Source organism: Orycteropus afer, unplaced genomic scaffold (genome assembly GCF_000298275.1).
Source record: "Orycteropus afer afer isolate SDZICR_OR568_19922 unplaced genomic scaffold, OryAfe1.0 scaffold00019, whole genome shotgun sequence".
NCBI lineage: Eukaryota > Metazoa > Chordata > Mammalia > Tubulidentata > Orycteropodidae > Orycteropus > Orycteropus afer.
In genome coordinates this window covers 10,731,115-10,742,919 of record NW_006921606.1, presented here as the reverse complement: position 1 = coordinate 10,742,919, position 11,805 = coordinate 10,731,115, and positions in this window count along the sequence as shown.

Below are 11,805 nucleotides of genomic sequence, written 5' to 3'. Positions count from 1 at the left end.
TTTGTCTACAACGGCATCCAGGAAAGCACAAGGAGGCACTGATACCTCAGTGTCAGCATTAAGCAAATTTCTGTTACTGAGGACTATGTTTCTGTAATTTTATATTTTAAGACATATATAATGAGATAAATTGTGAGAAAATACTTACTACTACTAATAGTACTTGTGGAACTATATAATAGAGAATAACATTTATCACGAGAATTGGAGATTAGTATGGTCATTTTAGACTAAAATTTTAGACCAACAAATCAAGCAATAAATTGATGTATAATTTCAATTTCAGATTTGGTGAAGTCTTTCTTGCATGATTTTGTTGCTACAGTAAAATAGTAAATTTGGATTTTGAATTACCCATTTGAGAAATAGTCAGAAAGGAGACTCATCATTACAGAGTAACACAAACAATCCAATACAGCTTAATATAGCTAAGAGTTAGAAGAAAAAAGAATTTTGGTTATTAATATAAAAGTAGGAACTATGTGGATTTTAAAGGGGCTTTTATGCTTCCTAAATGGTTAATTGGTGGTTCAGTGGTATAATTTTCTCCTTTCGTGTGGGAAATATGAGTTTGATTATGACCAATGCACCTCATGCACAACCCTCAGCCATCTGTTGGTGGAGGCTGTGTGTAATGTGATGCGGAGCAGGCTTCCATGGAGCTTCCAGACTAAAAGGGACAAGAAAGAAAGGCCTGATAATCTACTTCCAAAAATCACTCAGTGAAAAAAAGGGATCCAAAATGGTGTCTCATTGGTAATCCCCATATTAATTCTCTCTAGTATCTTAGTGCCTGAAGAACTAGGTACAGCAGTTTGAAATAGGGATTCAGGTGTTTGAACAGCTCAATGAGTCAGAGCATGCCAAACTCAAGGGAGTAGGATTAGAAAGAAGTAGGAGTCAGGGGACAAATAACAAAAACGGAAAAATCCACCCTGCGGAGCCTGACCGGCAGGTGAGAAAGACCATCAGAGACCTCCCTGGGGGAGTGCTGACCAGCAGGCAAGAAGGGCCATCAGAGACCTCTCTAGGTTAGGGAAGAAGGTGCACCACACCAGTGTACCAGTGGTCAACCCATGGAAATCCATACAGTTCCTTTAGCACCTGCTTTTATCAGTAAACTTTGCTCCACTGGGTGCAAGCGGGCACTTCTCTGGCTCCAGCACCACTGAAACCTAAGCAGAGAGGACATTAATGTCACAAGTGTGTGGGACCTGGGAGGAACTCCTGCAGTGGACAGTGGAAGAGGGCAGCTCTTTTGGTCAGCTTTTTGGCACAGAAGGGCTGGCTTTTGCCTTTGTTTGTAAACTTGGGTCCTCTGGGTGTGAGCAGGCATTTCCCTGGCTCCAGCACTTCTGAAACCCGAGCAGAGAGATCATTGATGCTGCAAGTGTGTGGGTCCTGGGAGGAACTCCCATGGCTGATCACAGAGCTGAGCAGTTGTCTTGGTCAGCTTTTCGGCACAGAGAGCCTCTAGAGAGGGGTTTTTGCATGTGTCTGAATCTGGCGGAAAGTGGCGACCACCTAACAACTGGAGTCTTTGCTGAACTTGACCTGTGGGCCTATGAATAACAGTACAACATCATCATTTGCAGCCTGATCAAAGCCCTAGAAACCACCCCTGGCAACATGGAGCTTCCCTTCCTTCTCTTGTCTCCTCCCACCTTCTCTGCCTATACCTTCACTCATTCAATAGAAAAATCACATTCAGCCACTATAATACCTGCTAGTTCAAATTCTAAACCCTCTTTATGACAAACAGAGATGCACATCCACATTTCACACAATGAATCCATCATCACAAAGAAAACTGCACATCAACCCAGGACACATGAATTAATAACAAAAAAATAAAATACACCAGCTTCACCTTTTCAAAATATTAAATCATAAAACCAAGACAAAACAAATAAATATATAACCAACAGTTAAAGACAACCTCAAAATATCTGGGAAACAACAAGCAACTTCAAACAAACAAACAAACAAACAAAAACAGGACAAGACATTAGAAGCAAAACACCAAACAATGGTCTCATTTAACATGGAGGAAGAGGAGACAATAGAATTATCTGGGCATGAATTTAGAAGATATGTTTATAGAGCTTTACAAGAACCTATGAAAACCCCAAACAGAAGCAAGGAGAACACAGACAGTTTCCTGGAAACACTCAGGAAAATCATTAAAGAACAAAATAATAAAATTAATGCACAATCAGACCTCATACAAAAACAGCAGTTAGAAATCCAGGTGAATACCAAACTTACAGAATTACACAATACAGTGGAAGCACAAAAGAGTAGGATAGAACTGGCTGAAGAACATATTTCCCAACTAGAAGACAAATCTCTGAACACCAGCCTGTATGAAGAAAAATAAGAACAAAAATTTAAGAGAAATAAAGAGAACCTAACAGTTATATGGGACAACATGAAAAGAAACAACATACACCTCATTGGAATTCCAGAAAAATAAGAGGTGAATAAAACCACCAAGAAAATTGTAGAAGACGTACTAACAGAAATCTTCCCCATATCATGAAGGAAAAAAGATATTTGTCCAAGAAGCTCATAGAACTCCATACAGGATAGATCCCAAGAGAAAAACACCAAGGCTTATTATAATCAAACTCTCCAAAACCAAAGATAAAGAAAAATTTTTGAGAGGTACCTGGGACAAAAGAAATATTACTTATAATAATCAAACAGGCTGAGCTCCAATTACTCAGCAAAAACCATGCAGAAAAGAAGGCAATGGGACAGTATATATAAAACACTGAAGGAAAAGAACTTCCAAAGAAGAAACCTATATCCAGCCAAATTGTCCATCAAATATGAAGGCAAAATCAAGGCATTCTCAGACAAACAGAAATTAAGGGATTTTGAGAAAACCAGGCCAACCCTACAAGAAATGCTCAAAGAAGTCCTTCCGGTAGAGAGCCCACAACAGAAATCAACAACATCAGGATATGTGACATCAACACTAAAACCAAATCAGAAATAGAAACTCAAAATAAGACCATAAAACACTGTACACTAAAAATCAAGGAAGCCAATCTGCACATGATAACAGCAACTAACCTAATAGAGGGAATGAAACTTCCAGGTACAAACTTCCAAATGGAGAGGAAAACAGGACAATGTCTTCATAGAACCCTCTATTCTAAAAATGTAGAGAAAATAATTCATTCCAAGGTAACCACAGAGAAAATTAACAATCCCCCTAAGCAAATCCAGAAGGAAGGAAAACATGGGTTTAATAAGCATAAAACCAACAGTAAAGAAGAAAAGAGAGGAAGCATTTGACAACAAATCAAACTCAGCACAGAAAAGTATATGGACCAAGGAAACACGAACAACACGACAAAAAACACAATAGAATGACAGCAATCAATTCATATATATCACTAATCACACTCAATGTGAATGGACTAAATGCACCAATCAAGAGAAAGAGAATGGCAGACTGGATAAGAAAAGAAGACCCATCGATATACTGCCTACAAGAGACCCACCTTTGACACAAAGATAAAAACTAATTAAGAGTTACATACCAAGCCAAAGGTAATCAAAAAAGAGCAGGAATGACAATATTAATTTCTGAGCAAATAGACATTAAGGTGAAAAACATCATAAGAGACAAAGAAGGACATTATATGATGCTGAAAGAGGCAATTGACAAAGAAGATGTTACAATAATAAATATTTATGCATCCAATGAAAGTGCTCCAAAATACATGAAGCAAATATTAATTGAATTAATAGGGACAATAGACAACTCTACAACAGTAGTAGGAAACTTTAACACACCACTTTCAAAGAGGGACAGGTCAACTAGAAAAAGAACTCAACAGAGATACAGAACAACTCAACAACACAATCAACCAACTTGTCATCATAGACATATACAGAGCATTCCACCTAACAAAAGCACAATTCACTTTCTTCTCCAGTGCACATGGATCCTTTTTCAGAATACATCATATATTAGGACATAAAACAAGCCTCAATAAATTCAAAAGCATTGAAATAACACAAAGTGTCTTCTCAGACCACAATACTATAAAATTAGAAATTAATAATAGGTAGTTCAAAGAAAAAACATCAAGCATGTGGAAACCAAACAATTCACTGCTCAAAAACTACTGGGTAATAGAACAAATAAAGAATGAACTAAAAAAAAAATTCCTAGAAACAAATGGGAATGAAGATATATCATACCAAAACTTATGAGACACAGCAAAAGCAGTACTCAGAGAATAGTTTATAACATTAAATGAATGCATCAAAAAAGAAGAAAGAAACAAAACCAATACTCTAACTCATCAACTCCAACAACTAGAAAAAGAACAAAAGAATCCTATAGTATCTAAGAAAATAATAAAGATCAGAGCGGAAATAAATGAAACAGAAAACAAAACAAAAAACCATAGAGAAAATCAGCAAAACAAAAAGCTGGTTCTTCAAGAAGATTAACAAAATCGATAAACCATTGGCAAATCTAATAAAAGAAAAGACCGAGAAGATCCAAATCACAAGAATTATAAATGAAAATGGTGTCATCAGAACCAACTGAAATAAAAAATATACTGATAGAATATTATGAAAAACTGTACTCCAACAGATTTGAGAACCTAGAAGAGATGGACAAGTTCCTAGAATCACAAGACGTGCCTAAACTGTCCCACTCAGAGATAGAATACTTGAACAGACCTATAACAAAAGAAGAAATTGAGCAAGTCATAAAATAACTTCCCACAAAGAAAAGTCCTGGCCCTGATGGCTTCACTGGAGAATTTTACCAAATATTCAGAGAAGAGTTGACACCTATACTACTCAAGCTATTCCAGAACATAGAAAAAGATGGAATACTCCCTGATTCATTTTATGAAGCACGCATAACACTAATACAAAAATCAGGGAAAGACAACACTGAAAAGGAAAACTACAGACCAATTCCTCATGGATATATATGTAAAAATCTTTAACAAAATCCTAGCCAACAGAATCCAACAAAATATCAAAAAATTAATACATCCTGACCAACTGGGACTCATACCAGGTTGGCAAGGGTGGTTTAACATCAGAAAAACAATGTAATCCACCACATAAACAAAATAAAGCAAAAGAACCACATGATTACATCAATTGATTCAGAAAAGACATTTGATAAAGTCCAACACCATTCCTGTTCAGAACTCTCAGCAAAATAGGGATAGAAGGGAAATTCCTCAACATCATAAAATGCATATATGCAAATCCAGCGGCCAACATCAATATTAATGGAGACTCAAGTCATTGCCCTTACGAATGGGCACCAGACAGAGATGGCCTCTATCACCACTTCTATTTAACATTGTATTGGAAGTTCTGGCCACGGCAAAAAGGCAAGAAAGAGAAATAAAATGCACACAAATTAGCAAAGAGGAAGTAAAACTATCTCTATGTGTAGGCAATATGATCCTGTATATAGAAAACCCAAGGGACTCAACAACAAAAAAATTGCTGGAACTAATAGAGAGGTTCAGCAAAGTGGCAGGATATGAGGTCAACACACAAAACTCAGTTGGATTCCTCTACACCAATGATAAAGAAATGAGGGGAAAAAATACCATTTGAAATAGCTACCAAAAAATAAAATATCTAGGAATAAACCTTACCAGAGACACAAAAGACCTATACAAAGAAAACTATAAACCACTGCTACAAGAGCCAACAAGGGCGTTGCATAAATGGAAGAACAGATTGGTAGACCGAATATTGTGAAAATGTCAATATTACCTAAAGCAATCTACACATTTTTTTTCCTGCTAGCAATCTTTTTTTTTTTTTTTAATGCATTTTATTGAAATACACAAAACTGAAGTGACATGGATCAATATATATATTTATTTATTTATTTTGCAGTGTTCCCTCCCTTCCCCTCCCACCCCTGGCAATGAACAAAGAAAGATTCCCTCCATATGTAAACCTTTCCTTGACCCTCCACAATAATGAACTAATGCTATATTTGTCCTTCTGTGACTGACTTATTTCACTCAGCATAATGTCCTCCAAGTTCATCCATATTATGTGACATTTTGCAGACTATACATTATTCTTTAGTACTGCATAACATTCCATTATGTGTATGTACCATAGTTTTGTTGTCCACTCTTCTGCTATAAATCTTAGAGATAAGTCTGCTGCCAGATATGTAATTATCTGCAAATATGAATTTGTTGCTGTCATTTTTGCTGTGTACTTTTTCGTGGTGTCAATTTCTTTGTTCCATATAATTATCTATACTGAGATCATTTTGTTTATGAATCGTGTTATCACTTCCTTCATAGCTATTGTTTTAGTATTTGCTGGATATTTGTGCTGGTCTTCTTTTTTGATGTGAAGGTTTATCAGTTTTCTTTGAGGATACCTTGTGATTTATAGTTTTCTTCCCAAGTTTAGAACAGTTCATTCTATCTTGTAGTTGTCTTGACTTCTCTGCTATCTAGAAGTTTTGTAATGACACAGTTTTTTCCCACTTTTTGGTTTGTAGTTGTTCTCATTTGTCAATTGATGTCTCTGGTTCCCTGTTTACAATCTTGTAGGCTTCTTTACTTTGGATACTTCCATAGCTGGGTTGGTTTCTGGGTTATATCATCATGTGTGTTAATGGTCAGTTTTTGTTGGCTATTGTTACTTCTCTGTCCAAAGGGCTCCCTTGAGTATCTCTTGTAAGGTTGGTCTGGTTTTAACAAATTCCCTTAATTTCTGCTTATCTGAAAATGTCCTAATTTCACCATCATATTTGAGGGACAATTTTACTGGGTACATAATTCTTGGTTGGAAATTTTTCTCCTTCAGTGTTTTATATAAATCATCCCAATGTCTTCTCTCCATATGGTTTCTGCCAAGAAATCTGAGCTTAGTCTTATTGGCTGCCTCTTCTAGGTAACTTCTTGTTTTTCCTGTGCTGCTTTCATGATATTCTTTCTTTGTCTTTGGTTTTGGTAAGTTTGATGATGATATGTGTTGGTGATTTTCTTTTGGGGTCTATCCCATTTGGGGTTTGTTGGACTTCCTGAATGGATATATTTTCATCTTTCATCATATCAGGAAAATTCTCTTTCTACAAATCTCTGACAATTTTCTCTGTGGTTTTATTTATATCTTCCTGTTCTGGAATTCCAATTATAAGTAGGTTACTCCTTTTGATGATATCTCACATGAACCTTAGGCTTTCTTCATTTTGTTGATCTTTTTTCTGATTGATTCCTTTCCAAAGAAATGTTCAGGTATTTGCCTTCAATCTCTCCAATTCTGTCTTCCATTGATACAATTCTGCTCCTTTGCCCATTCAATGTCTTATCTATTTCTGAAAATTTGGTATTAATCTTCTGGATTTCTGTGTGTAGATTTTATATTATTTCTAATTTTTCATTTATTTTATCATTTTGTTCTTGTATTGTCTTTTGAAATTGTTCTAGGGTTTTCTCTACATTTTCCTTGATCTGTCTCTCAATTCATTGAAGATACAGAAATATAATTCTTTTGAATTCCTTATAAGGGAGTTCCAATGTTGTGTCTTCCTCAGGGATATGTTTTGGGTCCGTACCCTGGTCCCTTGTTTCTCCTGCTTTATCTTGCTTCTTTGTATGGACTGTGATGCTCTGTTGCCTCTGAGGCAATTGTGATGTTTTTGTGTTTATATTTAATCGGTGATTGTATGTTAGAGTGACTTACCCATGATTTTTTTTTGTTTTGTTTTGTTTTATATGTTATCTACACAAGCAGAGCTACTGTTGTGCTCCTCTATTTGCTAGTGGGCAGCACTTATATACTCACCACCTGTCTCTTTTCCTGTTGTCAGCCTCTCATATGTCCCTGCCACCCTTGGCAAACAGAACCTATTCCTAGGTTCCTGGAACCTGAATGAGGATGCTAGCACTTTAACATCCAAAATGGTTGCCATTCATGGCTGCGCCCTCGGTCACTTTAAATATCCAAAATGGCTGCCCTTATAAACATTCAAAAGGCTGAACCCTTGGTCACTTTACATATCAAAAATGGCTTCTGTGTGTAAACGATCAAAATGGCTGTGCCCTCCAGACAGTGGAAAGTCAACAGCTCAGGTTGTCTCCCACCTTGCTGTTTCCCTTCCTAGTCATAGGCCACTAGCACAGTCATCCCTGCATCCCTTGGTGACCAGGGCTGATCTTTATCAAGTCAATTCTCAGGTCCCAACAACACTTGGCACTATTCAGGGTGTTGGTCCCTTTGGAGTAGCGGACAGTTCACAGCTCTGACCATCTCTGTACTCACTGTTTTCATTCAGGTTTTTCCACTAGTTGGTGACTAATCCATTTCCGTATAGTTCCTTTCAAAGCTCAGGGCTCTAGGATTATCTTCTGTATCTCTGTCAATTGGTTTTTCTTTTCTTTTTTGAAGAGGGTCTGTGTTGCTTATCTGCCTATTCCTCCATCTTACCGGAAGTCTCACAATCTACACATTTAACACAATTCTGATCCAGATACCAACAAAATTTTTGAAGGACATGGAAAAACCAATTACTACCTTCATATGGAAGGGAAATAGACCTTGGATAAGCAGAGCACTTCTGAAAAAGAAGAACAAAGTGGGAGGTCTCACACAACCGGATCTTAAGAACTACTATACAGCCACAGCAGTCAAAACAGCATGGTATTGGTACAATGATAGACAGATAGGCCAATGGAGCAGAATCGAAAGTCCAGATATAGACCCATCTATCTATGGAAAGCTGATCTTTGACAAAGGTCCAAAACTCATTAAATGGGAAGAGACAGCCTCTTTAACAAATAGTGCTGGCAAAACTAGATATCCGTCTGCAGAAAAATGAAACAAGACCCATACTTCACCCCATAAACAAAAACAAACTCAAGCTGGATCAAAGACTTAAATGTAAAACCCAAAACTAAAATCATCAAAGATAAAATAGGGGCAAATCTGGGAACCCTAATTTATGGCATAAATAGACTATCAAGCATAACCCAGAATGCACAGGAGGTAGAAGAGAAGCTAGATGACTATGACTTTTTAAAAATTAAATTCTTAAGTACATCAAAAGACTTTATCAAAAGGGTAAAAAGAGAACCTACAAATTGTGAGAAAATATGTGCCTATGACATCTGATAAAGGACTTATCTCCAAAATTTATAGAAAACTTCAACACCTCAACACCAAAAAGACAAATAAGCCCATTCACAAATAGGCAAAAGACTTGAACAGACACTTCACCAAAGATGATATGTTGTTGTTGTTGTTGTTATGTGCCATCAAGTCAGACCTGACTCATACTGGGGGCCAATAAACGCATGAGAAATTGTTCCCAATCATTAGTCTTCAGAGAGATACAAATCAAAACAACCGATGAGATATCATCTCACCCCAGTGATAATAGCAAAGTTCAGTAGGTCAGAAAATAACAAATGCTGGTGAGGTTGTGGAGAGATTGGAACTCTTGTGCACTGCTGGTGGGATTACAAAATGGTACAACCATTGTGGGATACAGTGTGGTGTTTGCTTAAAAAAAACTGAAAATAGAAATACCATTTGACCCAGCAATTCCACTACTAGGAATATATCCTAAAGAGGTGAGAGAGCATGAACAGACATATGTACACCTATGTTCACTGCAGCACAATTCATTATAGCAAAGACATAGAAACAACCTAAATGCCCATCAACAGATGAGTGGATAGACAAATTATGGTACAGGCACACAATGGAATACTATGCTACATTAAAGAACAATGAGGGATATGCAAACCATCTCACAATGTGGAATAGCCTGGAGGACATTATGCTGAGTGAAATAAGTCAATTGCAAGAGGATAAAAACTGTAAGAGCCCATTACTCTAAAAAGACAAAGAAGGGTTTGCTTGTGAAAGGGGACTCACTTTGTGGGTTACCAGGGTGGGGAAAGAAAGGGAGGAATTAATTTTGGGCTAGCTGGGGCCCACATGCTGACGTGGGTAAGGGGAGAGATATAAGGAAAGAGTATGTGACCACCATGATAACATTAGGAAAAGGGAAGACACTGAACTGTGCACATAAGAGATAGAAGACAGATGCTAATACCAACCAGTGTGCCCACAATACTGCATTACCATTAACACCAAATACCAGGATACAGATAAACATATAAACACCTGAGAGTATCAGATGGGGGTCAGTGAATAAGAGTATACTCTAGACCAAGGATAGATTCAGTGCAGGCTAATCCTGTACAGACACCAGTGATACAAACTACCTGCAGTCCTTACAGAAATAATAGAAGACAGACACAGAGCATTCCCTCACAGACACCCAGACACTATGGGAGAGAGATCCAATGGATCTACTGTCTCAGGACCATAGTACTTGGGGACACCAGACTCAATTGGCACAACAAAATGCATAAAAGCCTTGTTCCTCATCCTACATTGGTGAATCTTAAAAGCTTTCAAGAGGCCATCTATGATGCACCTAATGGTCTCCTAGCATCGCAAGTGAAGAAGAGTGCAAACAAACAAAAAGAAAATACAAAACACAAAAAAAAGGGTATTTGGAAGCAATCAGCCCTAGTACATGACGGCCCTGGAGACCAGAAGAACTAAATGGTGCCTGGCTACCAATGCTGACCACTATGAAGAGGATCAAATCTGGAGGTCTGGGATAGAGTGGGAGGAGAAACGTGGAACAAAATCCAAAAACTCAATAATGACCAGAATTATTGGTCGGATGGAGTCTGGTGAGATACCCAATACTATGGCCCTAGGATACATTCTGGGCCTGGAATAAAACTTACTGCCAGAGGCTGGCTCTCAGCCCAATAGTAAACAAGATGTACATGCAGACCACTCAATCCAGGGTAACACACCTACATACTCTATGGAAATACATCCCTTAGAGCAAAAGACCACAGGGCACCAGAGGGGCAATATTCACATGGAGGAAATGAAAGACAAACAAAATTGCATAACTATGAGCGGCACAGGGGTAAGGTTACAGAGCAGGGAGGGGAGGAGACTGGGTTAGGGTGAACATGGTAAATGCAGAGTGAAACTAAATGTACATGTAACATTGAACATAAAACAAACTCTTAAAATAAAATTTAAAAATAAAAATCACCCATTGAAAATCCTATGGATTTTAATGGTTAAATCCACAACTGATTATTAGATGGCCCAGGATGAGGAAGCATATCCTTCCATTGTCAATGGTGTTGTCACTGTCAGGGGCAACTTGATGGCAGCTAACAATAACAGCAAGTGAGGAAGAACACTGCCCCAGCTCAATTGGCCTCATTCCTCAGACCTCAGACTACTATATGGAGTCATAATCTTAATATAAACTTCTCAGGATTTAAATACACACACACACACACACATATAGACAGCAGTCAAGAAATCAGATGACACATTGCACTGGGCAAATCTATTGCCAAAGACCTCTTTAAAGAGCTGAAGAGCAAAGATGTCTCTTTGAATACTAAGGTGTTTCTATTCCAAGCCATGGCATTCTCAATCGCCTCATAAGCATGTGAAAGCTGGGCAATAAATAAGGAAGAGAGAAGAAGAGTTGATGCTTTTGAGTTGTGGTGTTGGTGAAGAATACTGTAAATAACATGGACTGCCAGAAGAACTAACAAATCTATCCTGGAAGAAAAGCAGCCAGAATGCTCCTTGGAACCAAGAATAGCCAGATTGCCCAAGGCACTTGACTGCTAACCAGAAGGCTGGCGGTTCAAACCCACCAGCCACTCCTTAGAAGGAAGGTTGGGCATTCTACTTCTGTAGTGATAT